General features: G+C 54.0%; 1 pseudogene; it reads left to right on the forward strand.

Annotated features, from left to right (window-relative positions):
- The first annotated feature begins 632 nt into the window (after positions 1–632).
- On the forward strand, positions 633–25,520 carry LOC135320978 (mitogen-activated protein kinase kinase kinase kinase 1-like; annotated as a pseudogene).
- The last annotated feature ends 508 nt before the right edge of the window (positions 25,521–26,028 follow it).

Consider the following 26,028-nt stretch of genomic DNA (forward strand, 5'->3'; position numbering starts at 1 on the left):
TGTCTCCCTCTGACTTTCCTCATTTTAACAAAGTCACATCACCTCCTGCTCAGAGCCCTCCCAAGCCTTCCATTTCCCTCCAACAATAAGCCCAAATTTCGCATCACAGCACTGGAGTCTGACGCCCACAACCACCCCAGGCTGACACACCTTCTCTCCACTCCACCCACTTTGCCAATTTCCAGGCCCACCAGGCACTTTCCTACCTCCTGGCCTTTGCACTTGCTCATCTTGTTCACGTTGAGTGGGAATGCTCCCATCCTCAACCCCGTCACCTTCTCAGAGTTGCTTTGCTGATCACCCAGTATAAAACGTCATACCCCTTCCCACACATATTTCCTGTTGTCTTTTCTTGCTTTTGTTTTTTTCTATTTCTTCGCATCTCACATACTGTTTCTTTCACATAGTTCTCTTGTCTACTGTCCGTTTCGCCCACTGGAACATTCTCTCCACGAGGGTGGGGATCTCTGTCTCTGTGTCCACAGCTGTGTCCGCATTGCCTACCACGGCGCCTGGCACACAGTAAATGTGTAGTCTGTTGAATAAATCTATCTCCCTCTGGCCTCTGGTTCCCTGCATTGCTGCCTCTCTTTTGCTGACCGTTCCTTGTCCCCTCCTGTTACCCCCTCCCCATGTGGTACGTGGTGTGGGTGGCAGCCAGGGGCTCCTGGGGCCAGGTTTCCTGGTCCCCATCTGACACCATGCCGGGGTGACCTTTGCAGTCACAAGCCCCCTGTCAGAGCTCCAGATCAGCTATGTCTGCCGGGAAGTGCTCCAGGTAAGGCGATGCTTGGTGGGTTTGGGTGGGGGGAGGCGATGCTTGGTGGGTTTGGGTGGGGGCAGGTCTCTGCTCACACCCCCAGAACACTCACAGCCCCCCTCTCCATCCTCCTTCCCAGGGACTGGCCTATCTACACTCACAGAAGAAGATACACCGGGACATCAAGGTGATCTAGGGGCAGAAAAGTAGCCTTGGTGGGTGGGGCCTCTGGGAGATGGTAGTGGTATTTGGAGGGCTCAGGCAGTGTGTGACCAGGGAGCAGAGGCAGAGTTGGGCTGGCAGGAGGGAGGGGTGTCTGTGACAGCCTCTGATTCCCCCTCTCTTCCCCAGGGATCCAACATCCCCATCATCGACCCTGGGGAGTTCAGACTGGGTGAGTGTGGCTGGTGGGGGTGGGGAGGGGGACTGGCTGGGAGCCAGAGGGGACAGGGACCCTAGGTCAGTATGTCTCTCCCTCTGCCTCCAGCTGACTTTGGTATATCGGCCCAGATCAAGGCCACACTGGCTCAACGCCTCTCTTTCATTGGGACACCTTACTGGTGAGGGGTGCCTGGCTGGCAGCCAGGGGTGGTGCGGGGTTGGTGGTGGTGGGCAGCGGCTTTCCCCACCATGGATCTCTGTGTATCTCCATCCTGCCTTTTGCCCTGCCTCTGCCTTTCTCTGTTGAGCGTTCTGTGTACTCTGTGGCTCTCCCTTGAGTTTTCCTTTTCCCTAGGTCTTTCTGTGCATGTCTCCCCTCCACGTGTTCTTCTCAGTGTTTGTGTTGATTTTTATCCAGATCTCTGTCTCTCCATATCTATCCGTGGTTGTCTTTTCTGTCTGTTTCAGTCTGTGGCTCTCCCTGTCTCTTTGCCTCTCTCTGTCTATGTTTTCTAGTCTATCTCTGACTCTCTTTCTTTACCTCTCTCCGTATTTATTTCTGTCTCTCTGCCTCTTTGTGTCTGCGTCCAAATCTCTCTGTGTCCCATTCTCCGGCTCGCTCCCTGTCTCTCTCCTGTCCCCCCACTCCCTACCTAGGATTCTCCCCTCCCCTTCATCATGTCACCCCTGGCTCTCTGAGGGTCTCTGCCCCTAGGATGGCTCCGGAAGTGGCGGCCGTGGCCCTGAAGGCTGGATAAAACGAGCTGTGTGACATCTGGTCTCTGGGCATCACAGCCATGGAATTAGCCAAGCTACAGCCACCACTCTTTCACGTTCACCCTCTCAGGTAGGCAGATGTGGCAGGTCCCCCTGGTCCCAGAGATCCCACTCGACTCTGACCCTGAACACCACCCCCGCCTGCTTCCCCACATCAAGACCCCCCTACAGGGGATCCCTCTCCCTTCAAGCCCAACCCGAGAACCTCAACCCAGAAAGCATTTTCTCCAGTCCACACCAGGAGCCCCCAGTGCAGGGAGTCCTGCCTTGAGGCTCCCCCGAACCCTCTGCAACTCTGTAACCTGATGCGCAGCATCCCCTGGAAGTGGCGTCCTATGCATCGTAAAACTTACCCCTCATTCTCCTCCTGACCCTCACTGCTCTCTGCTGACCTCAGTGCCATCGGGGGTCCCTCACATCGTGAGATCTGACCTCCACAGAGAAGTCTGAATCCCATGTTCTGTCCTTGCTTTCTAGAATTCTCTTCCTCATGACCAAGAGTGGCTATCAGCCTCCTTGGCTAAAGGAAAAAGACAAATGGTAGGAGAGAGTCATGGGAAGGCGGGGGAGAGAGGGCAGAGTCAGGACTGATGGTCTGATGGGAGGGTCTCTGGTCCCCTCAGCCCAGAACTTGCCTTTTGGGGGGGTTATTTATTTATTTATTTACTTTTAGAGGAGGGGGTTGAACCTAGGGCTTCCTGCATGCTAAGCATGCGCTCTAACACTTGAACTGTACCCTCCCCCAGTACTTGCCTTTTTCTTCCCAATGTCGGCTGCCTTCCACATCTTCGTCAAAGTCACCCTCACCAAGAGCGCCAAGAAATGACCTGGCGCCACCAAGATGCTCAGTGTAAACCTCCCCTCCCTGAGCAGCCTTCCCAAACTCACCCCCTGTGAGAACCCCCCCAGGGCCTCCCTCGGCTCCCTAGAACACTGATGATTTTATTCCACAGAACGCCTATGGCCCTTTCAAAGTCCCTGCTCCCTCTGAAATCCCCAGGGCTCCGCCTTCCAAGACCCTCCAAATTGTACCCCAGACCTTTCCCCCAAGATATGCTGAGTTCTAAAACCTCACAAGTTGCCAACGGCTTCAGGACCCATTCCTGGGGGTTCTCTGGAATTCCAGGGGACACCCGAGACACCTCTGGAATTCTCCAACTTCTCTAAATTCGTCTGATCCCTTCAGACACCTCAGAATCCCCCAGGTGGCAGCTGCCCAGACTTCCCCGCCTTCTTCTTCTATTGGCACCTTCACCGCCAGATTCCCTTAGATGGGTTCTCAAGCCCCTGTGCCAGCCCTCTCCCTGCAGCCCAGCCCTCTGTCTGCTGACCGCCTCCTCCTCCCACCCCCAGCACCGACTGTTGTCCCAGCCAGGGCTAAACAGAGGCCTGATCCTAGAGCTTCTTTACAAACTGAGGAACCCAGGGAAGGGGGCAGCTGTTGGCGAGATTGAAGATGAGGAGCCTGAGGTGAGTGGGCCTTGCTTGGATGACAAAAGCACTGGACGGTCCCCACCTTTGCTCAGGCTGCTCCCCTGCCTGGGGTGTCCCCTTGTTGACTCTCTTAGAAGGAGAAAAGCCAGGGACCATGGGGGGCTTGGTACAGAGCTGGGGGCACAGAGGTTACGGGAGAGCCGAGGGCTCCAGACTGGGCTGCTGGAGGCCGGTGGGCCTGATGCGGCTGCCGCTCTGCCCAGCTACCCCCCGCCATCCCTCGGCGGATCTGATCCACCCATCGATCCAGCTCTGTGGGGATCACACATGCGGACTGCTGTCGTCAGCAGAGAATCCTTAAGCTTTGGAGACACTTGTAACCCCCTCATCAGATTGCCAGAGACCCCAGAGACCCTCCTCGCTTCTAAACAGACCCTCAGAGGCCCCCCATTACCATCTGATCCCACAAGAGGCCCCAGAGAACCTCATCTACAAAATGATTCTAGGGACCCCTACCTCTCCGCTCTGCACACGGACCCCATAAGATTTCCTATAACCACCAGGACTCCCAGAGACCTCAGAAAACTTGTTCTGATCCCAGATACCCAAGTGGAATCTAAAAACAAACACTCTATAACCATGTTGAGCCCCCATCTCCCTGATCACAAATCTTGACCCCAAAATGAGACCCCTGTAAACCAAGATCCCTCCCCTGAAGGGACAGCTCCAGTCCTAAGTTCCTGGCTGCAGACCACTCCCCCACCCCAGTTCTATTCTTTCTATTCCCGAATCCATGTTCCCACCTCACTGTGTGTCACCTGCATACCACCCCACCCCAACCCCCATGGCGGCACATAGAGTTCATGATGCTCAGAGGCATGTAGTCCAGACCCACAGCTGACAGGGTGAGATGCCTCCCCACTGCCCCGCCGCCCTCCCCTACCCCTGGGCCACTGCTGACTCTTTCCTATCCCACAGGCTCGCTTACAACCCCCTGGAGGCTTCAAGAGCAGCAGTCCTAGGTCAGGGACCCTCAGCGTGGGAGGGGGACTGGGATATGTGTGGAGACCGCCCGAGGCTCATGCCTGTCCCTCCTCAGGAGGAACCTGTCAGAGTCCGAAGATGACTACGACAACGTGGACATGTGAGAGAGCGCCTCAGACCCCACCCAGCCCCACCATCCATGACCCCAACCTCAGCCCCTGCTTTCCTTCCACCACTCAGCCGTGACCCCTGGCTGGACACTCAGTACCCACACCTACCTTCACCCTAACCCTGACCCTCCCACACCAGCCCCCACTCTCCTCCCCACCAACCCTTCACACCTAACCTCACCCCAACCCAACCCTGGAGCCCCTGCCACATCCTAGTACCCAGCACTCACGTCATTCACTGATTCATGTTGGGCTGCTGCTCCAGACTGACCTCCTCGACAGCAGGAGCCCTGCCTGCTCTCGCACTGCTGAAGCCCAGCATTGTGCTGGCACACCCTCTGTAGACTCTTTGTGAATATATGTATGAATGAAGGAATGAATGAATGAACAAATGAATGAGTAAACAGATTTTTCTCTTCCTTCCCCAGGCCTGTGGTAGTGGAGACACGCCCAGCAGATGATCTACTGCCCCCAGCAACCTGTATATCCAGGAATGAGTCACTGGGTTTCGGTGTGGGTGTTAGGAATCAGTCTCTGCACCGCCTCCCCTCCCCAGTGGACACAATATAGTGGTCATGACATGCCTGTGTCTCCCAATAAACGTGATTTTAGCCTCTGCTGTCATCTTGGTTTTCTGTGGTGAGGGGAGGAGGGCCGAATTCCTGGATGCCTACTGACCACCTCCCCCCAAATTCAATGATCCAGTACAACGTCAGGGATACAGCACAGACATTATTTCTACAGCACATGGTCACCTCTCCCCCAGCGGCCTTGGGAGGAGGGATTTGGGGACTAAGGGGCTTGCTCTAAGCATAAGGCATTTGAAGTGGGAGTGAAGGGCCAGCTGTGGGTGTCTCAGCTAAGCTGGTCCTCATACTGCGTGCGGAAACAATCACCAGCAGGGAAGAAATCCCAACATCTCTCTAGGTAGAGACCAGCCACCACGTTCCTCCCCACCAACCCTTCACCCCTAACCTCACCGCAACTCAACCCTGGAGCCCCTGCCACATCCCAGTCCCCAGCTCCTCCTAGATGTTGCTCCAACAACCAGACCTCAACTGCAGCCATAAACCTCAACCCCTGGCCCTCATCTTTCTTCATCTTCTCACCCAAACTCACACTGAACCTCAGCCCCTGGGAATTCTGCCCCCTCCAGACCCTCAGGCCCAGAACTCAACTTCAACCCCAGGAGTCAACCCAGGCCCCCATCTCCCTCAGACCCAGGCCTGGGGGAGATCCATTCCACACATCTCATCTGTAATAGGCTCCCATGCGGCGTGCCCGGCACCAAGTGAGAACCCGACCCCCAGGAGCTCATAGGACCTGTGTTACTAGGTGGCTGTGATGATGCAGAGACCTAATGCACTGTCAACACTGATATCCAAGTGTTGCTGTTACTATGATCGTCATGGTTATTAGTCCTTTCACCCTCAGCTCCAGCCCAGACAGAGTCAAATCCTGGCCCTCGTGAGCTCAGACTTCCAGCCCTAACCCACCCCAGTTCTTGCTCCCAAAACCCTCTTCCCCCACTTAACCCATCTGTGTGTTACATCCCGACCCTCGCAGAAGACATACCTCCTCCTCTACACCCCAAATTTAGGTCCTGGGCCACAGCTGGTGGACTGGGGCCAGGAGGCCAGGGTCCACAGATGCTGGGATACCGAGCTCTCCAGGGCTGGAGTCTAGGACACTAGGTCTCTTGAAGTGCTGGACGACCATCATGATGATCCCACTGGGATCTGGAAGTGGCATCCCTGAACCTAGGTGTGGGACTCAAAATATTTAGCCTGATGAACTCTCATGAGTAGCTTTTCCTTGGAAACTCCTGCTGTACCCAGGATTCACCCTTTAGTTGCCAGAGTATGTTGATGATGTTGGGGGGGGCGGTTAGATGGGAAGGCTGGAGTGGTGGTCGGATATTTTGGGGAGGGTCAGACCCAGGATGCAGCATCAGTTCTGGCAGGGGCAGTCTGCAGGGTGCCCTCTCTCGGAGATCATCTGATGTATTTCCCCACTCTCCCTCTCTGTTTCCAAAGCCCAAGTTCCGTTCTCCATCTGACGAGGGTCCTTGGGGGACTGCGGATGAGGGGCAGCTGAGCCCAGGGGTACTGGTCCGCTGTGCCAGTGGGCCACCCCTCCCCGCACACCCCAGCCTCCCGCAGCCACCCGAAGCCCCCACCTAACCGCTCATGCAGGTAACAATGCAGGCTGGGGGTAGGAGGTGGGCAGAGGTGGGGGTTGGGCAGGGCACAGGGTGCTTTGGGGGCTGATTTTCCCCACCCCATCTCAGAACCTTCACTCTGGAACCCAACCCTCCGGGAGCCTGACCAGCCCCCGCTCTTGCCCCCCATGAAGGAAAAGATGAAGAGAAAGGTGAGGCCAGCTGTGCTGAGGACTCACACCTCTGATCGGGGCTGGGGATGCCTGGTTGGGGTTGTGGGGCTGAAGACTAATAATGATGACAGGTGACATTTGTTGAGCAACTACTCTGTGCCAGACACTGACCTCATGTCTTTACATGATATATGCCTTCACAGATGGAGATAGATAGCACAGAGATAGATATTGTCCTCCATTTCAAAATGGGGAAACTGAGGCACAGCGGGGTAAGTAGCTTTCGAAGGTCATAAACCTTTGAGGAGGCAGAGGCAGGATATGAACCTTGGCACTCCAGAGTCTTAACCAGGGCACCTTCCTGTCCCCTCCTCTCTTCTGCTGGATGGGCTGCTGCTCTGCCCCTATGGCCCCCCCAGGGTTGTGCCCTTCTCCTAAAGTTGTTCAATGGCTGCCCTCTCCGGATCCACAGCACGGCGGCTTCGACACACCCCTCCAACATATGTGAGCATTCAGGAGTGTCTCAGAGTATGTGATGGGGATGGGGAGGGTCCTTAATGGAGGTGCAGATGCAGGGACAAGGGGAGGGTCTTAATGGGGTTGGAGTGGCCGAGCTGTGTTGGGGGCAGAGCCAGGGGTGACAGTTGGGGTTTAAGGATCAAAGATGGGTAGAGTGAAGGTGAGTTTGAGAGTGAAAACCAGAAAACTTAGAGTTTGGAGGCCAGGAGTGTCAGATAAGGCAGAAAGGCCAGCGTTTGGGGTACAAGCCTAGGGACAGATGGACCCCATTTACCTCAGTTGGACGTTAGTGGCAGAGAGGCGAAGATCAGCATTTTGGGGTCAGGAGTTTTAGGGATTAGAATGTAGCCGAAAGGGAAAGTATTTGGGGATCAAAGATGTGGAGACAAGGTCAGTGAAGGGTAAACGTTAAGGAAACAGTATAAGAATTTACTTTCTGTCACACTGGACAGAAAAAGCTATACGTCAGGGCATCTGAATTTGAGGATCAGTGTTGAGATAGGAGTAGCATTTAGGGAGCAGACTGGTGAGAAGGGGGGATAGAATTTAGAGGGCTATTATGGGAGGCATGTTTAGTGTTGAGGTCAGAATTGAGGAGACAGAGGGTCAGGATTTGTGGGTCAGAGATGGAAGAACCAGCAGAACGGGGGAGGTCAGAGGCTGGGGAGAAAGAGACCGGCTCCAGGGAACAGGTCAGGGTTTGAGTTCAGATTTGGGAAAACAGGGACTGGAAATGTCAGTGTTGGAGGCAAGTAGAGAATTGAGGGTCAGGGCTGGGAAAAGAGTACCCGTGTTTGGGGTCAGATGAGGGGGCCTGGGAGGTCCTCGATGATGAGGCAGGTCCCAGCATCTTCTTATCTGTTCCCCAAGACCAGCACTTACACCTGGGAGCTGAGGAAGGCATTTTCATTCTGAACCGAAATGATCAGGGGGCCACGCTGGAGATGGTGAGGGCCAGGCAGCACCGCGGGTGAGCCAAGGGTGGGAGGCTGGAATTGGGAGGTGCTGGAGTCTTACAGGAGCTGTCTCCTCCATCGTCTGCAGCTCTCTTCTAGCCGGACTACCTGGGTGTTCTCCATCAACAATGTCCTCATGTCTCTCTCAGGTCTGGCTGTCTGTTGGTAGGGATGGGTTGGGGTGGGGGGTCAGAGCTTAAGGAGTCAATGCTCAGGGTGTGGGAGCTAGCTGGGCACAGCTGAAAAAAACACTTAGGATCCCCTTCCACAGAGCCCACAATTCAAATCCCAGCCACCTTTTCAATTTAGGACTTGGGGCAAGATACTTTGGCTTCCCAAGCCTCTGTTTCCCCATCTGTACAATGGGGCTCACAATACTGCCACGTCTCAAGTCAGTTTTGAGGTCATACCTACAGTGAGTTAGTCTTTACATTTCTTTGATGGTCATATGACAGTCCTTATCCCACACTGTACTAAACTAGAGTGACCGAGCTGTATGTTAAAATTTTGTGTCATTGTTTTACAAACGCTTTGTGTAAAGAATTTCTCATTTGTGAGGAAACACCAAGCCAGATAGGATTTGTGAGCTCATTAATATCACATGTGTTATGAGAAACTTTTACAGAATCTCTAGGTATGTTTCTTCTTAAACTTTTGTAATATGTGTAACTTCAGCTGACTGGTTAAGTGTCCATAGTTTCTCATGTGACTACAGGCACCACTAGGGTTAGGAACGTACTTATTTTAGGCACCATTGTTCACCAGAAACAAGCACACTGCCTGGCCTCCTGTGGGCATTTAAAATATGTTAAGTGAGAAATGAACATATACAGGTGCTTGAGATTTAAAGGCTTGGACGTTTCAAAGGGATGGGGCCTAGGGAAGGGATGGGGAAAGCTGGGATTGTGCAGTACCCTATAAATTCCTGCTTCCTCTAAATACACACACCCTGCAGGAAAGACCCCACACCTGTATTCTCATAAGATCCTGGGCCTGCTGGAACGGAAAGAGACCAGAGCAGGAAGCCCCATTGCTCACATCAGTCCCCACCGGCTACTAGCAAGGTACGAGACCCCTGTGGAACCACAGACCCCGCTAATATCTGATTCCTGCCCCTACCCCCCACCCACCACACACTCATGCCTACCTTCTTCTGCAGAAAGAACATGGTCTCCACTAAGATCCAGGATACCAAAGGCTGCCAGGCGTGCTGTGTGGGTGAGCGAGAATCTCGTGGATATTCAGAGGGGAGCGGGGCCAGGGGCATGACTTGGACTGTAGCCACTGAAGAGGGTTGCAGAATTAAGGCAGGGTGTCCAGAGCCCGGGGAAAGATGTGTGGCCTTTGGGGGCGCGGGGCAGGGGAGACAGGATTGACCCTAACCCATCCTTCCCCACCTCCACAGCGGAGGGCGCTAGCTCCGGGGGCCCGTTCCTGTGTGGGGCATTGGAGACATCCGTGGTCCTGCTTCAGTGGTAGCAGCCCGTGAAGAAGTTCCTGCTGGTCCGGATAGGGGGCCTGTAAGCACTGGGGACTTTGTCAGGTTCTGTGGCGGGGGCCTTCCACTCTTCTGCTGAGAGCTCTTTGAAGTCGGGCTTCCACCCGAGGTCTCTTCCCAATCTCCCCAAGAGCCTGCTCTCCTGGAGGCTCCTCCTTCTGAGGCCCTCCGGTTCTTTAAGCCCCGCCCTTCGCCCCGGGCCTAATTCTTCTTCAGGCCCTGTGCCCCGCCAGGTCTCTTAGGAGACCCTATTCAGGTTCTTGGAGCCTCTAAGACTTTGGTGCCTCGGAGGCCACGCCCCCTGGGGGGCCCGGCCTTGCTGTCACCAAGGCGGCACGCCCCCTAGTGGAAGCCACGCCCACTCTGAGACCACACCCCTCAACTTCTAAGCCCTCTGAAGCCTCAGCCCCTCAAGTTTCTAGGTGGCACCTCCCAAGACTGAGGGCTCCGGAAATCCTTCGGGAGCCCCAGGCCGACTCTCTTCCAAGGCCCCGCCCCTCACAGGCCCCGCCCCAAACCTCCTCTGAGTCCGCCCCTTCCCGAGCGGCCCGCAGCAGGTGCTCTTCCCGCTACCCACGCCTCTGCCGGTGTTCTCACTGCTGACCGGGCCAGGCTCCGAGCTGCCCGCCGTGTGCATCGGCGTGAGCCCCGGGCAGCCGGCGAAGTCGGTGTTCTTCCACGCCGTGCGCTTCGGCGCGCTCTCCTGCTGGCGGGGCGAGATGAGCGCAGGTGAGTGGGACAGGTCCTGGGAGGGGTGCGGCTTATCAGGTTAGCGGCTTTGGGTCTGGGTAGCTGGGCGGTGCTTAACCAGAAGCGTAACTGGGAAGCGGGCTGAACTAAGAGGGGACTGGAGAACGTTGGGTATATATAACTGGTGAGATGGATGACGGGGAGGGGGAGAAGGAGGGTGTGAGGAACTCTGTGATGGGTGGGGTTTAGCCTGCTTGCCTGGGGATACAGAGGATGCCTAGCAGAGTATAGGGGAATGAGGTGGAATTGGACCTTGCACTTCCGCCTCTCCACCAGAGCCCAAGGGACCAGTACAAGTGACTCAGGTCGAGGAAGACAAGGTGATGGTCACTTCTGGATTTCTGATGTGCACCTCTGTCTCTGACCATCTCCCAGTCTCCACAAAGCTCAGGAAAGGAAGGAATTCATTAGGAAGTCCTAGGCGGGGAATCTGAGGCCCACAGAGGGGAAGTGACTCACATCACCAGCTGTCAGAACTGCTCTGTGCACTCTCTGTCTGTGTCTTTATTGACCCCTCTGAATCTCTGTTTCTCAATGTGTCTGTTTTGCCACTTCTTGGTCTCTGCCCAGCTCGCTCTATGTCTGCCTCAGTTTGGATCTGTTTCTGATTTTCTGTCCCTGTCTCTGTCTCCCTCTGACTTTCCTCATTTTAACAAAGTCACATCACCTCCTGCTCAGAGCCCTCCCAAGCCTTCCATTTCCCTCCAACAATAAGCCCAAATTTCGCATCACAGCACTGGAGTCTGACGCCCACAACCACCCCAGGCTGACACACCTTCTCTCCACTCCACCCACTTTGCCAATTTCCAGGCCCACCAGGCACTTTCCTACCTCCGGGCCTTTGCACTTGCTCATCTTGTTCACGTTGAGTGGGAATGCTCCCATCCTCAACCCCGTCACCTTCTCAGAGTTGCTTTGCTGATCACCCAGTATAAAACGTCATACCCCTTCCCACACATATTTCCTGTTGTCTTTTCTTGCTTTTGTTTTTTTCTATTTCTTCGCATCTCACATACTGTTTCTTTCACATAGTTCTCTTGTCTACTGTCCGTTTCGCCCACTGGAACATTCTCTCCACGAGGGTGGGGATCTCTGTCTCTGTGTCCACAGCTGTGTCCGCATTGCCTACCACGGCGCCTGGCACACAGTAAATGTGTAGTCTGTTGAATAAATCTATCTCCCTCTGGCCTCTGGTTCCCTGCATTGCTGCCTCTCTTTTGCTGACCGTTCCTTGTCCCCTCCTGTTACCCCATCCCCATGTGGTACGTGGTGTGGGTGGCAGCCAGGGGCTCCTGGGGCCAGGTTTCCTGGTCCCCATCTGACACCATGCCGGGGTGACCTTTGCAGTCACAGGCCGCCTGTCAGAGCTCCAGATCAGCTATGTCTGCCGGGAAGTGCTCCATGTGAGGGGATGCTTGGTGGGTCTGGGTGGGGGCAGGGCTCTGCTCACACCCCCAGAACACTCACAGCCCCTCTCTCCATCCTCCTCCCCAGGGACTGGCCTATCTACACTCACAGAAGAAGATACACCGGGACATCAAGGTGATCTAGGGGCAGAAAAGTAGCCTTGGTGGGTGGGGCCTCTGGGAGATGGTAGTGGTATTTGGAGGGCTCAGGCAGTGTGTGACCAGGGAGCAGAGGCAGAGTTGGGCTGGCAGGAGGGAGGGGTGTCTGTGACAGCCTCTGATCCCCCAACTCTTCCCCAGGGAACCAACATCCCCATCAACGACCCTGGGGAGGTCAGACTGGGTGAGTGTGGCTGGTGGGGGTGGGGAGGGGGACTGGCTGGGAGCCAGAGGGGACAGGGACCCTAGGTCAGTATGTCTCTCCATCTGCCTCCAGCTGACTTTGGTATATCGGCCCAGATCGGGGCCAAACTGGCTCGACGCCTCTCTTTCATTGGGACACCCTACTGGTGAGGGGTGCCTGGCTGGCAGCCAGGGGTGGTGCGGGGTTGGTGGTGATGGGCAGCGGCTTTCCCCACCATGGATCTCTGGCAATCTCCATCCTGCCTTTTTGCCCTTCCTCTGCCTTTCTCTGTTGAGCGTTCTGTGTACTCTGTGGCTCTCCCTTGAGTTTTCCATTTCCCTAGGTCTTTCTGTGCATGTCTCCCCTCCACGTGTTTTTCTCAGTGTTTGTGTTGATTTTGGTCCTGATCTCTGTCTCTCCATACCTATCCGTGGCTGTCTTTTCTGTCTGTTTCAGTCTGTGGCTCTCCCTGTCTCTTTGCCTCTCTCTGTCTATGTTTTCTAGTCTATCTCTGACTCTCTGTCTTTACCTCTCTCCGTGTTTACTTCTGTCTCTCTGCCTCTTTGTGTCTGCATCCAACTCTCTCTGTGTCCCATTCTCCGGCTCGCTCCCTGTCTCTCTCCTGTCCCCCCACCCCCTACCTAGGAGTCTCCCCTCCCCTTCATCATGTCACCCCTGGCTCTCTGAGGGTCTCTGCCCCTAGGATGGCTCCGGAAGTGGCGGCCGTGGCACTGAAGGGGGGATACAACTAGCTGTGTGACATCTGGTCTCTGGGCATCACAGACATGGAATTAGCCGAGCTACAGCCACCACTCTTTCACGTTCACCCTCTCAGGTAGGCAGATGTGGCAGGTCCCCTGGTCCCAGAGATCCCACTCGACTCTGACCCTGAACACCACCCCCGCCTGCTTCCCCACATCAAGACCCCCCTACAGGGGATCCCTCTCCCTTCGAGCCCAACCCGAGAACCTCAACCCAGAAAGCATTTTCTCCAGTCCACACCAGGAGCCCCCAGTGCAGGGAGTCCTGTCTTGAGGCTCCCCCGAGCCTTCTGGAACTCTGTAACATGATGAGCAGCATCCCCTGGAAGTGGCGTCCTGTGCATCTTAAAACCTACCCCTCATTCTCCTCCTGTCCCTCACTGCTCTCTGCTGACCTCAGTGCCAACAGGGGTCCCTCACATCGTGAGATCTGACCTCCACAGAGAAGTCTGAATCCCATGTTCTGTCCTTGCTTTCTAGAGTTCTCTTCCTCATGACCAAGAGTGGCTATCAGCCTCCTCGGCTAAAGGAAAAAGGCAAATATTAGGAGAGAGTCATGGGAAGGCGGGAGAGAGAGGGCAGAGTCAGGACTGATGGTCTGATGGGAGGTTCTCTGGTCCCCTCATCCCAGATCTTGCCTTTTGGGGGGGTTATTTATTTATTTATTTATTTACTTTTAGAGGAGGGGGTTGAACCTAGGGCCTCCTGCATGCTAAGCATGCGCTCTAACACTTGAACTGTACCCTCCCCCAGTACTTGCCTTTTTCTTCCCAAGGTCGGCTGCCTTCCACATCTTCGTCAAAGTCACCCTCACCAAGAGCGCCAAGAAATGACCTGGCGCCACCAAGATGCTCAGTGTAAACCTCCCCTCCCTGAACAGCCTTCCCAAACCCACCCCCTGTGAGAACCCCCCAGGGACACCCTCGGCTCCCTAGAACACTGATGATTTTATTCCACAGAACGCCTATGGCCCTTTCAAAGTCCCTGCTCCCTCTGAAATCCCCAGGGCTCCGCCTTCCAAGACCCTCCAAATTGTACCCCAGAACTTTCCCCCAAGATATGCTGAGTTCTAAAACCTCACAAGTTGCCAACGGCTTCAGGACCCATTCCTGGGGGTTCTCTGGAATTCCAGGGGACACCCGAGACACCTCTGGAATTCTCCAACTTCTCTAAATTCGTCTGATCCCTTCAGACACCTCAGAATCCCCCAGGTGGCAGCTGCCCAGACTTCCCCGCCTTCTTCCTCTATTGGCACCTTCACCGCCAGATTCCCTTAGATGGGTTCTCAAGCCCCTGTGCCAGCCCTCTTCCTGCAGCCCAGCCCTCTGTCTGCTGACCGCCTCCTCCTCCCACCCCCAGCACTGACTGGTGTCCCAGCCCGGGCTAAACAGAGGCCTGATCCTAGAGCTTCTTGACAAACTGAGGAACCCAGGGAAGGGGGCAGCTGTTGGCGAGATTGAAGATGAGGAGCCTGAGGTGAGTGGGCCTTGCTTGGATGACAAAAGTACTGGACGGTCCCCACCTTTGCTCAGGCTGCTCCCCTGCCTGGGGTGTCCCCTTTTTGCCTCTCTTAGAAGGAGAAAAGCCAGGGAGCATGGGGGGCTTGGCACAGAGCTGGGGGCACAGAGGTTACGGGAGAGCCGAGGGCTCCAGACTGGGCTGCTGGAGGACGGTGGGCCAGACGCGGCTGCTGCTCTGCCCAGCTACCCCCCGCCATCGCTCGGCGGATACGATCCACCCAACGATCCAGCTCTGTGGGGATCCCAGTTGCAGACTGCTGTCTTCAGTAGAGAATCCTTAAGATTTGGAGACCCTTGTAACCCCCTCATCAGATTGCCAGAGGCCCCAGAGACCCTCCACGCTTCTAAACAGACTCTCAGATTCCCCCCATTACCATCTGATCCCACAAGAGGCCCCAGAGAACCTCATCTACAAAATGATTCTAGAGACCCCTACCTCTCCGCTCTGCACACGGACCCCATAAGACTTCCTATAACCACCAGGACTCCCAGAGACCTCAGAAACCTTGTTCTGATCCCAGATACCCAAGTGGAATCTAAAAACAAACACTGTATAACCATGTTGAGCCCCCATCGCCTGATAACAAATCTTGACCCCAAAATGAGACCCCTGTAAACCAAGATCCCTCCCCTGACGGGAAAGCTCCAGTCCTAAGATCCTGGCTGCAGACCACACCCCACCCCATTCTATTTTTTCTATTCCCGAATCCATGATCCCAGCTCACTGTGTGTCACCTGCATACCACCCCACCCCAACCCCCATGGCGGCACATAGAGTTCATGATGCTCAGAGGCATGTAGTCCAGACACACAGCTGACAAGGTGAGATGCCTAACCACTGCCCCGCCGCCCTCCCCTCCCCCTGGGCCACTGCTGACTCTTTCCTATCCCACAGGCTCGCTTACAACCCCCTGGAGGCTTCAAGAGCAGCAGTCCTAGGTCAGGGACCCTCAGCGTGGGAGGGGGGCTGGGATATGTGTGGGGACCGCCCGAGGCTCATGCCTGTCCCTCCTCAGGAGGAACCTGTCAGAGTCCGAAGATGACTACGACAACGTGGACATGTGAGAGAGCGCCTCAGACCCCACCCAGCCCCACCATCCATGACCCCAACCTCAGCCCCTGCTTTCCTTCCACCACTCAGCCGTGACCCCTGGCTGGACACTCAGTACCCACACCTACCTTCACCCTAACCCTGACCCTCCCAGACCAGCCCCCACTCTCCTCCCCACCAACCCTTCACCCCTAACCTCACCCCAACTCAACCCTGGAGCCCCTGCCGCATCCTAGTACCCAGCACTCACGTCATTCACTGATTCATGTTGGGCTGCTGCTCCAGACTGACCTCCGCGACAGCAGGAGCCCTGCCTGCTCTCGCACTGCTGAAGCCCAGCATTGTGCAGGCACACCCTCTGTAGACTCTTTGTGAATGTATGTATGAATGAATGAATGAATGAATGAATGAATGAACAAATGAATGAGTAAACAGATTTTTCTCTTCCTTCCCCAGGCCTGTGGTAGTGGAGACACGCCCAGCAGATGATCTACTGCCCCCATCAACCTCTCTATCCAGGAATGGGTCCCTGGGTTTCGGAGTGGGTGTTAGGAATCAGTCTCTGCACCCCCTCCCCTCCCCAGTGGACACAATATAGTGGTCATCACATGCCTGTGTCTCCCAATAAACGTGATTTTAGCCTCTGTGGTCATCTTGGATTTCTGTGGTGAGGGGAGGAGGGCCGAATTCCTGGATGCCTACTGACCCCCTCCAAATTCAACGATCCAGTACAACGTCAGGGATGCAGCACAGACATTATTTCTACAGCACATGGTCACCTCTCCCCCAGCGGCCTTGGGAGGAGGGATTTGGGGACTAAGGGGCTTGCTCTAAGCATAAGGCATTTGAAGTGGGAGTGAAGGGCCAGCTGTGGGTGTCTCAGCTAAGCTGGTCCTCATACTGCGTGCGGGAAAAAGTCACCAGCAGGGAAGAAATCCCAACATCTCTCTTGGTAGAGACCAGCCACCACGTTCCTCCCCACCAACCCTTGACCCCTAACCTCACCGCAACTCAACCCTGGAGCCCCTGCCACATCCCAGTCCCCAGCTCCTCCTAGATGTTGCTCCAACACCCAGACCTCAACTGCAGCCATAACCCCCAAACCCTGACCTCATCTTTCTTTATCTTCTCACCCAAACTCACACTGAACCTCAGCCCCTGGGAATTCTGCCCCCTCCAGACCCTCAGTCCCAGAACTCAACCTCAAACCTAGGAGTCAACCCAGGCCCCCATCTCCCTCAGACCCAGGCCTGGGGGAGATCCATTCCACACATCTCATCTGTAATAGGCTCCCATGCGGCGTGCCCAGCACCAAGTGAGAATCCGACCCCCAGGAGCTCATAGGACCTGTGTTACTAGGTGGCTGTGATGATGCAGAGACCTAATGCACTGTCAACACTGATACCCAAGTGTTTCTGTTACTAACTTCGTCATGGTTATTAGTCCTTTAACCCTCAGCTCCAGCCCAGAAAGAGTCACATCCTGGCCCTCCTGAGCTGACTTCCAGCCCTAACCCACCCGAGTCCTTGCTCCCAACACCCTCCTCCCCCACTTAACCCATCTGTGTGTTTCAGCCCCACCCTCGCAGAAGACATACCTCCTCCTCTACTCCCCAAGGTAAGGTTCTGGGCAAAAGCTGGTGGGCTGGGGGCCAGGAGGCCAGGGTCCACAGATGGTGGGATACCAAGCTCTCCAGGGCTGGAGTCTAGGACACTAGTTCCCTTGAAGTGTGGGACGACCAGGATGATGATCCCACTGGGATGTGGAAGGGGACATCCCTGAAACTAGGGGTGGGACTCAAAATATTTAGCCTGATGAACACTCATCAGTAGCTGGTCCTCGGAAACTCCTTCTGTACCCAGCATTCACCCTTTAGTTGCCGGAGTTTGTTGATGTTCTTGGGGGGGGCGGTTAGAGGGGAAGTCTGGAGTGGTGGTCGGATATTGTGGGGAGGGTCAGACCCAAAATGCAGCATCAGATCTGGCAGAGGCAGACTGCAGGGTGCCCTCTCTCAGAGATCATCTCATGTATTTCCCCACCCTCCCTCTCTGTTTCCAAAACCAAGATCCGTTCTCCATCTGACGAGGGTCCTGGGGGGACTGCGGATGAGGGGCAGCTGAGCCCAGGGATAGTGGTCTGCTGTGCCAGTGGGTCTCACCCTCGCACCCCCCTACTTTGGCCACTCCCAGCCACCTGAAGCCCCTACCTAACCGCTCACTCAGGTACCAAGGCAGGCTGGGATAAGAGGTGGGCATAGGTGGGGGTAGGGCAGGTCGGGAGGGTGATTTGGGGGCTGATTTTCCCCACCCCATCTCAGAAACTTCACTGTGGAACCCAGCCCTCGGGAACATGACCAGCCCCCACTGTTGCCCCCCAAGGAGGAATAGATGAAGAGAAAGGTAAGGCCAGCTGTGCTGAGGACTCACAACGCTGATCAGGGCTGGGGATGCCTGGTTGGGGTTGCGGGGCCGAAGACTAATAATGATGACAGGTGACATTTCTTGAGCAACTCCTCTGTGCCAGACACTGACCTCATGTCTTTACATGGTGTATACCTTCACAGATGGAGATAGATAGCACAGAGATAGATATTGTCCCCCATTTAAAATGGGGGAAACTGAGGCACAGTGGGGTAAGTAGATTTCAAAGGTCATAAACCTTTGAGGAGGCAGAGGCAGGATATGAACCTTGGCTCTCCAGAGTCTTAACCAGGGCACCTTCCTGTCCCCTCCTCTCTTCTGTTGGATGGGCTGCTGCCCTGACCCTATGGCCCACCCAGGGATCTGCCCTTCTCGTAAAGTTGTTCAATGGCTGCCCTCTCTGGATCCACAGCACGGCGGCCTCGACACACCACTCCACCCAAGGTGAGCATTCAGGAGATTCTCAGAGAATGTGATGGGGATGGGGAGGGTCCTTAATGGAGGTGGAGATCCAGGGACAAAGGGAGGGTCTTAATGGGGTTGGAGTGGCCGAGCTGTGTTGGGGGCAGAGCCAGGGGTGACAGTTGGGGTTTAAGGATCAAAGATGGGTAGAGTGAAGGTGAGTTTGAGAGTGAAAACCAGAAAAATTAGAGTTTGGAGGCCAGGAGTGTCAGATAAGGCAGAAAGGCCAGCGTTTGGAGTACAAGCCTAGGAACAGATGGACCCCATTTACCTCAGTTGGAGGTTAGTGGCAGAGAGGTGAAGATCAGCATTTTGGGGTCAGGAGTTTTAGGGATTAAAATGTAGCCGAAAGGGAAAGTATTTGGGGATCAAAGATGTGGAGACAAGGTCAGTGAAAGGTAAACGTTAAGGAAAGAGTATAAAAATTTACTTTCTGTCACACTGGAAAGAAAAAGCTATACGTCAGGGCATCTGAATTTGAGGATCAGTGTTGAGATAGGAGTAGCATTTAGGGAGCAGACTGGTGAGAAGGGGGGATAGAATTTAGAGGGCTATTACGGGAGGCATGTTTAGTGTTGAGGTCAGAATTGAGGAGACAGAGGGTCAGGATTTGTGGGTCAGAGATGGAAGAACCAGCAGAAAGGGGGAGGTCAGAGGCTGGGGAGAATGAGACCGGCTCCAGGGAACAGGTCAGGGTTTGAGTTCAGATTTGGGAAAACAGGGACTGGAAATGTCAGTGTTGGAGGCAAGTAGAGAATTGAGGGTCAGGGCTGGGAACAGAGTACCCGTGTTTGGGGTCAGATGAGGGGGCCTGGGAGGTCCTCGATGATGAGGCAGGTCCCAGCATCTTCATAGCTGTTCCCCAAGACCAGCACTTACTCCTGGGAGCTGAGGAAGGCATTTTCATTCTGAACCGAAATGATAAGGAGGCCACAATGGAGATGGTGGGGGCCAGGCGGCACCGCGGGTGAGCCAAGGGTGGGAGGCTGGAATTGGGTGGTGCTGGAGTCTTACATGACCTGTCTCCTCCATCGTCTGCAGCTCTCTTCTAGCCAGACTACCTGGGTGTACTCCATCAACAATGTCCTCATGTCTCTCTCAGGTCTGGCTGTGGTTTGGTAGGGATGGGTTGGGGTGGGGGGGTCAGAACTTAAGGAGTCAATGGTCAGGGTGTGGGAGCTAGCTGGGCACAGCTGAAAAAATCACTTAGGATCCCATTCCACAGAGCCCACAATTCAAATCCCAGCCACGTTTTCAATGTAGGACTTGGGGCAAGAGACTTTGGCTTCCCAAGCCTCTGTTTCCCCATCTGTACAATGGGGCTCACAATACTGCCACGTCTCAAGTCAGTTTTGAGGTCATTCCTACAGTGAGTTAGTCTTTACATTTCTTTGATGGTCATATGACAGTCCTTATCCCACACTTAACTAAACTAGAATGAGCGAGCTGTAGGTTAAAATTTTGTTTCATTGTTTTACAAACGCTTTGTGTTAAAGAATTTCTCATTTGTGAGGAAACACCAAGCCAGATAGGATTTGTGAGCTCATTAATATCACATGTGGGATGAGAAACTTTTACAGAATCTCTAGGTATGTTTCTTCTTAAACTTTTGTAATATGTGTAACTTCAGCAGACTGGTTAAGTGTCCATAGTTTCTCATGTGACTACAGGCACCACTAGGGTTAGGAACGTACTTATTTTAGGCACCATTGTTCACCAGAGCCAAGCACACTGCCTGGCCTCCTGTGGGCATTTAAAATATATTAAGTGGAAATCAACATATACAGGTGCTTGAGATTTAAAGGCTTGGGCGTTTCAAAGGGATGGGGCCCAGGGAAGGGATGGGGAAAGCTGGGAGTGTGCATTGCCCTATAAATTCCTGCTTCCCCTAAATACACACACCCTGCACGAAAGTCCCCCCACCTGTCTTCTCATAGCATCCTGGTCCTCCTGGAAAGGAAAGAGGCCAGAGCAGGAAGCCCCACTGCTCACATCAGTCCCCACCGGCTCCTAGCAAGGCACGAGACCCCAGTGGAACCACAGAACCCTCTACTATCTGATTCCTGCCCCTATCACCCACCCCCACCCCGACTCACGCCTACCTTGTTCTGCAGGAAGAACATGGTCTCCACTAAGATCCAGGATACCAAAGGTTGCCAGGCGTGCTATGTGGGTGAGAGAGAATCTCGTGGATATTCAGAGGGGAGCGGGGCCAGGGGCATGACTTGGACTTTAGCCACTGAAGAGGGTTGCGATTTAAGGCAGGGTGTCCAGAGCCCGGGGAAAGATGTGTGGCCTTTGGGGGCGCGGGGCAGGGGAGACAGGATTGACCCTAACCCATCCTTCCCCACCTCCACAGCGGAGGGCGCTAGCTCCGGGGGCCCGTTCCTGTGTGGGGCATTGGAGACATCCGTGGTCCTGCTTCAGTGGTAGCAGCCCGTGAACAAGTTCCTGCTGGTCCGGATAGGGGGCCTGTAAGCACTGGGGACTTTGTCAGGTTCTGTGGCGGGGGCCTTCCACTCTTCTGCTGAGAGCTCTTTGAAGTCGGGCTTCCACCCGAGGTCTCTTCCCAATCTCCCCAAGTGCCTGCTCTCCTGGAGGCTCCTCCTTCTGAGGCCCTCCGGTTCTTTAAGCCCCGCCCTTCGCCCGGGGCCTAATTCTTCTTCAGGCCCTGTGCCCCGCCAGGTCTCTTAGGAGACCCTGTTCAGGTTTTGGAGCCTCTAAGACCTTAGGGCCTTGGAGGCCACGCCCACTGGGAGCCCGGCCTTGCTGTCACCAAGGCGGCACGCCCCCTAGTGGAAGCCACGCCCACTCTGAGACCACACCCCTCAACTTCTAAGCCCTCTGAAGCCTCAGCCCCTCAAGTTTCTAGGTGGCACCTCCCAAGACTGAGGGCTCCGGAAATCCTTCGGGAGCCCCAGGCCGACTCTCTTCCAAGGCCCCGCCCCTCACAGGCCCCGCCCCAAACCTCCTCTGAGTCCGCCCCTTCCCGAGCGGCCCGCAGCAGGTGCTCTTCCCGCTACCCACGCCTCTGCCGGTGTTCTCACTGCTGACCGGGCCAGGCTCCGAGCTGCCCGCCGTGTGCATCGGCGTGAGCCCCGGGCAGCCGGCGAAGTCGGTGTTCTTCCACGCCGTGCGCTTCGGCGCGCTCTCCTGCTGGCGGGGCGAGATGAGCGCAGGTGAGTGGGACAGGTCCTGGGAGGGGTGCGGCTTATCAGGTTAGCGGCGTTGGGTCTGGGTAGCTGGGCGGTGCTTAACCAGAAGCGTAACTGGGAAGCGGGCTGAACTAAGAGGGGACTGGAGAACGTTGGGTATATATAACTGGTGAGATGGATGACGGGGAGGGGGAGAAGGAGGGTGTGAGGAACTCTGTGATGGGTGGGGTTTAGCCTGCTTGCCTGGGGATACAGAGGATGCCTAGCAGAGTATAGGGGAATGAGGTGGAATTGGACCTTGCACTTCCGCCTCTCCACCAGAGCCCAAGGGACCAGTACAAGTGACTCAGGTCGAGGAAGACAAGGTGATGGTGTTGATGGACGCTAAGGACCCTTCTGGCTCTCCCTCACTATTCCTAGATCTCGGATTTCCGACCCCCACATCATGTAACTCTCAGAAACTCTAACTCCGGTCCTTGCCCGTCTCTCTTTGCTTTTCACACTGAACTTATTGTCTGGTCCCTCAGTAACCTTCTAAGCCTCACTTACTGCTCTTAAAGCTCCCTCTCTATCTCCTTCGAGGGTCTCTGAAGCTGGTGACTCCAGAGGGGGCCCCAGTCCGGGGGCTTCGAACTCCAGAGATCCCCATGACTGAAGCAGTGGAGGCCGCAGGTACGTGCAAGGACGGTAGGGCCCGGGGTCCTGGTTGGAGGGTTAAGTGAAATCCAAGGGTAACAGGCACTGATTTCCTCCCAGCTATGGTCAGGGGTTGGCTCCAACCCTGCTGGAAGCATGGAGTGTAGGTGTGGGCTCTAGGCTCAGACAAGGGAAGCTCCTGCATCCCAGCACCCACAACCCAGTCCCTCCTTCAAACATCTCATTCATCAGAAGGATGGGGAGAACTGAGTCAGGGTGTGAAGTCCTGGAGAAGCTTCCTCCAGTCTCAGTTCAGACAGGTCTCCCTTCTCTACCCCCAGTGTCTCTTAGGTCCAGGGCTCATGCAGGACCAGTGTGTGACCTTGGGTAATGGACTTTGCTTCTCTCTGAGCCTCAGTCTCCCAACTATAAAATGGGATCACTATAGAGATATGTGGGTTAAGAGCATGGACCAGACTGCCTGGGTTGGAATCCAGCTCAATGACCTTAGGCATATGACCTAATCTTCCTGTGCCTCACTTTCCTCCTCTGGAAAATGGAATGAAAAATGGTGCTTGGCTCACAGAACACTATGTGTCAGACATTGCCCTTATGCTTTTGTATTTTACTTAATCCTTTTGGTCGCCTATCAGGTAGGTATTATGTTGTCAAAGGTTGGTATTCTGAGGTGCAGAAAGATTAAGTCACTTGCTTGAGGTCACACAGTGGATACGTGTTGTTAGCAAGACTGATTATTTCTGGACCTGAGGATTTCAGAGTCTACCTCCCTGCTCTCTTTGAGGGAGAGGGGAGGAGTCTTCTAGACACTGACACATGCAACTTTTCCCCCAGCTGCTGCAGGAACTCAGAGACCCCACCCTCACCTTCCGTCTGCTTGGCTCCCATAGGTATGAGCTTGGGGTAGGGGAGAGAGGACTGGAAAGGGGGAGGCTTCGGATGTAGAGAAGGCATCCTGACATGTCCCCAGCCGCCTGGATCTTTGGCCTGAACATTCACTCACTTGGTCTCCCTGCTAGCATCTCTGCCCCCTATAGTCCAATCCCCAACACAGCAGCTGAGGGGGAATTTTCATTTTGTATTTTTAATTTAGCTTTTTATTTTGACATGACATTTATTCTCTCAGAGAAGTTACAAAAATAAAACTAAAAATTCTGTATCCCCTTCACCCAGATTCGTCATATTTTATTTTTTAACCACATTTGCTTTTTTTTCTCTTTCATATACGTTTAGTTATTTTTCTACTTGCATATGAATTATAGACATGATGACTGATTCCCATTTATCCCTATATACTTCAATACATGTTACCTATACCAACGCAAGGACATATTCTTACAAACCACCATACAGCTGTCAAAATCAAGAAACTAACACTGAGCTCTCACTGCCTTCTAATTCACACACCCATTCAAGTCTGACCAGTTGTCCCAGTGATGCTCTTTATAACCAAAAATCATACTTTTTTTTTTTTTCTGGTCCAGGACATGACCTAGGACAATGGGTTGCATTTGGGAGTCATGTTTATTTATTCTTTAACACGAATCAATTCTTCACACTTTTCTTTGTATTTCATGACCTTGATACTTGTGAAGCATACAGGAAATTTGTTTCACCAAACGTCCCTCAGTTTTGTTTGAGGTTTCCAGGTTAGGCGTTTTGGGCAAGAACACCACAGAAATGATGGTGTGTCCTCCTCAGTGCATCAGATCAGGAAGCAGATGTCAGTTTGTCCCATTACAGGCAACGTTACCTTGCTTATTTGGACAAGGTGGAGTCAACCAAGTTCCCTGTTATAAATTTACTCTTTTTCCCTTTATATTAATAAGTATCTTTTCTGATGATTTGTTGAGATCTTTATAAATTTGCTATTCCTCATCAGACTTCCACCCACTAGTTTTACCATTGATGATTTTTGCCTGAGTCTACTATTAGGATGGTTAATAAATGGTGATTTTCTATTTTTATCACTCCTTCTAAATGTATTAGTTAGCATTCTACTGCAAGGAAGAGCTGTCCCTTCTCCACCATGTATGTTTGCATACATGTGCTGGTGTGTTCTTCCAGCATAGTCTCAATAGTTTCCATTTTATTCTATGGGTTGTAATGTATTAGTATCATTATTTTGAGGCACAAATTCTCCCAGTTATAGCCATCGAGAGCCCCTTCAAAGACTTCTTTGAACTTTTGACATGGCACAGGGGTCTTTTGAAATCCAGATCTGACTGTGTCACCCTCCACCTGTTCAACACCCAATCCTGGCCACAGCCCACACAACCATGACTTCTGCTGTCAAGCCCCCTCCCACCTCAAGGCCTTTGTGCAGGCTGTTCTCTCTGCTCAGAACACTCTTCCCTGCCCTTTCACCAAGTTCCCTCCTGAACGTCTTTCAGGCTCCAGCATCCATTCTTCGGGGTGCACGTTGGCCGACCCGTTGGGCTAGGTTTCCTGGGTGTGTGCCTCACGCTGCTTTGCACTCACGTCATTCACTGATTCATGTTGGGCTGCTGCTCCAGACTGAGCTCCCCTAGAGCAGGAGCCGTGCCTGCTCACGCACTGCTGAAGCCCAGCATTGTGCTGGCACACCCTCTGTAGACTCCTTTGTGAATGTATGAATGAATGAATGAATGAATGAATGAACAAATGAATGAGTAAACTGATTTTTCTCTTCCTTCCCAAGGCCTGTGGTAGTGGAGACACGCCCAGCAGATGATCCTACTGCCCCCAGCAACCTATATATCCAGGAATGAGTCCCTGGGGTTGGGGGTGTGTGTTAGGAATCAGTCTCTGCACCCCCTCCCCTCCCCAGTGGACACAGTATAGTGGTCATGACATGCCTGTGTCTACAAATAAACGTGATTTTACCCTCTGCTGTCATCTTGGATTTCTGGGGGAAGGGGAGGAGTGCCGAATTCCTGGATGCCTACTGACGCCCCCCAAATTTCAACGATCCAGTACAACATCAGGGAAGTAGCACAGACTTTATTTCTACAGCACATGGCCACCTCTCCCCCAGCAGCCTTGGGAGGAGGGATTTGGGGACTAAGGGGCTTGCTGTAAGAATAAGGCACTTGAAGTGGGAGTGAAGGGCCAGCTGTGGGTGTCTCAGCTAAGCTGGTCCTCATACAGCTTGTGGAAACAATCACCAGCAGGGAAGAAATCCCAACATCTCTCTTGGTACAGAAGAGCCCCCACTTTCCTCCCCACCAACCCTTGACCCCTAACCTCACCGCAACTCAACCCTGGACCCCCTGCCACATCCAAGTCCCCAGCTCCTCCTAGATGTTGCTCCAACACCCAGACCTCAACTGCAGCCATAACCCCCAACCCCTGACCTCATCTTTCTTTATCTTCTCACCCAAACTCAGACTGAATCTCAGCCCCTGGGAATTCTTCCCCCTCCAGACCCTCAGGCCCAGAACTCAACCTCAACCCCAGGAATCAACCCAGGTCCCCATCTCCCTCAGCCACAGGCCTGCGGGAGATCCATTCCACACATCTCATCTGTAATAGGCTCCCATGCGGCGTGCCCTGCACCAAGTGAGAACCCGACCCCCAGGAGCTCATAGGACCTGTGTTACTAGGTGGCTGTGATGATGCAGAGACCTAATGCACTGTCAACACTGATACCCAAGTGTTTCTGTTACTAAGATCGTCATGGTTATTAGTCCTTTAACCCTCAGCTCCAGCCCA

This window comes from Camelus dromedarius, unplaced genomic scaffold (genome assembly GCF_036321535.1).
Source record: "Camelus dromedarius isolate mCamDro1 unplaced genomic scaffold, mCamDro1.pat HAP1_SCAFFOLD_45, whole genome shotgun sequence".
In the NCBI taxonomy this organism is placed as follows: Eukaryota; Metazoa; Chordata; class Mammalia; order Artiodactyla; family Camelidae; genus Camelus; species Camelus dromedarius.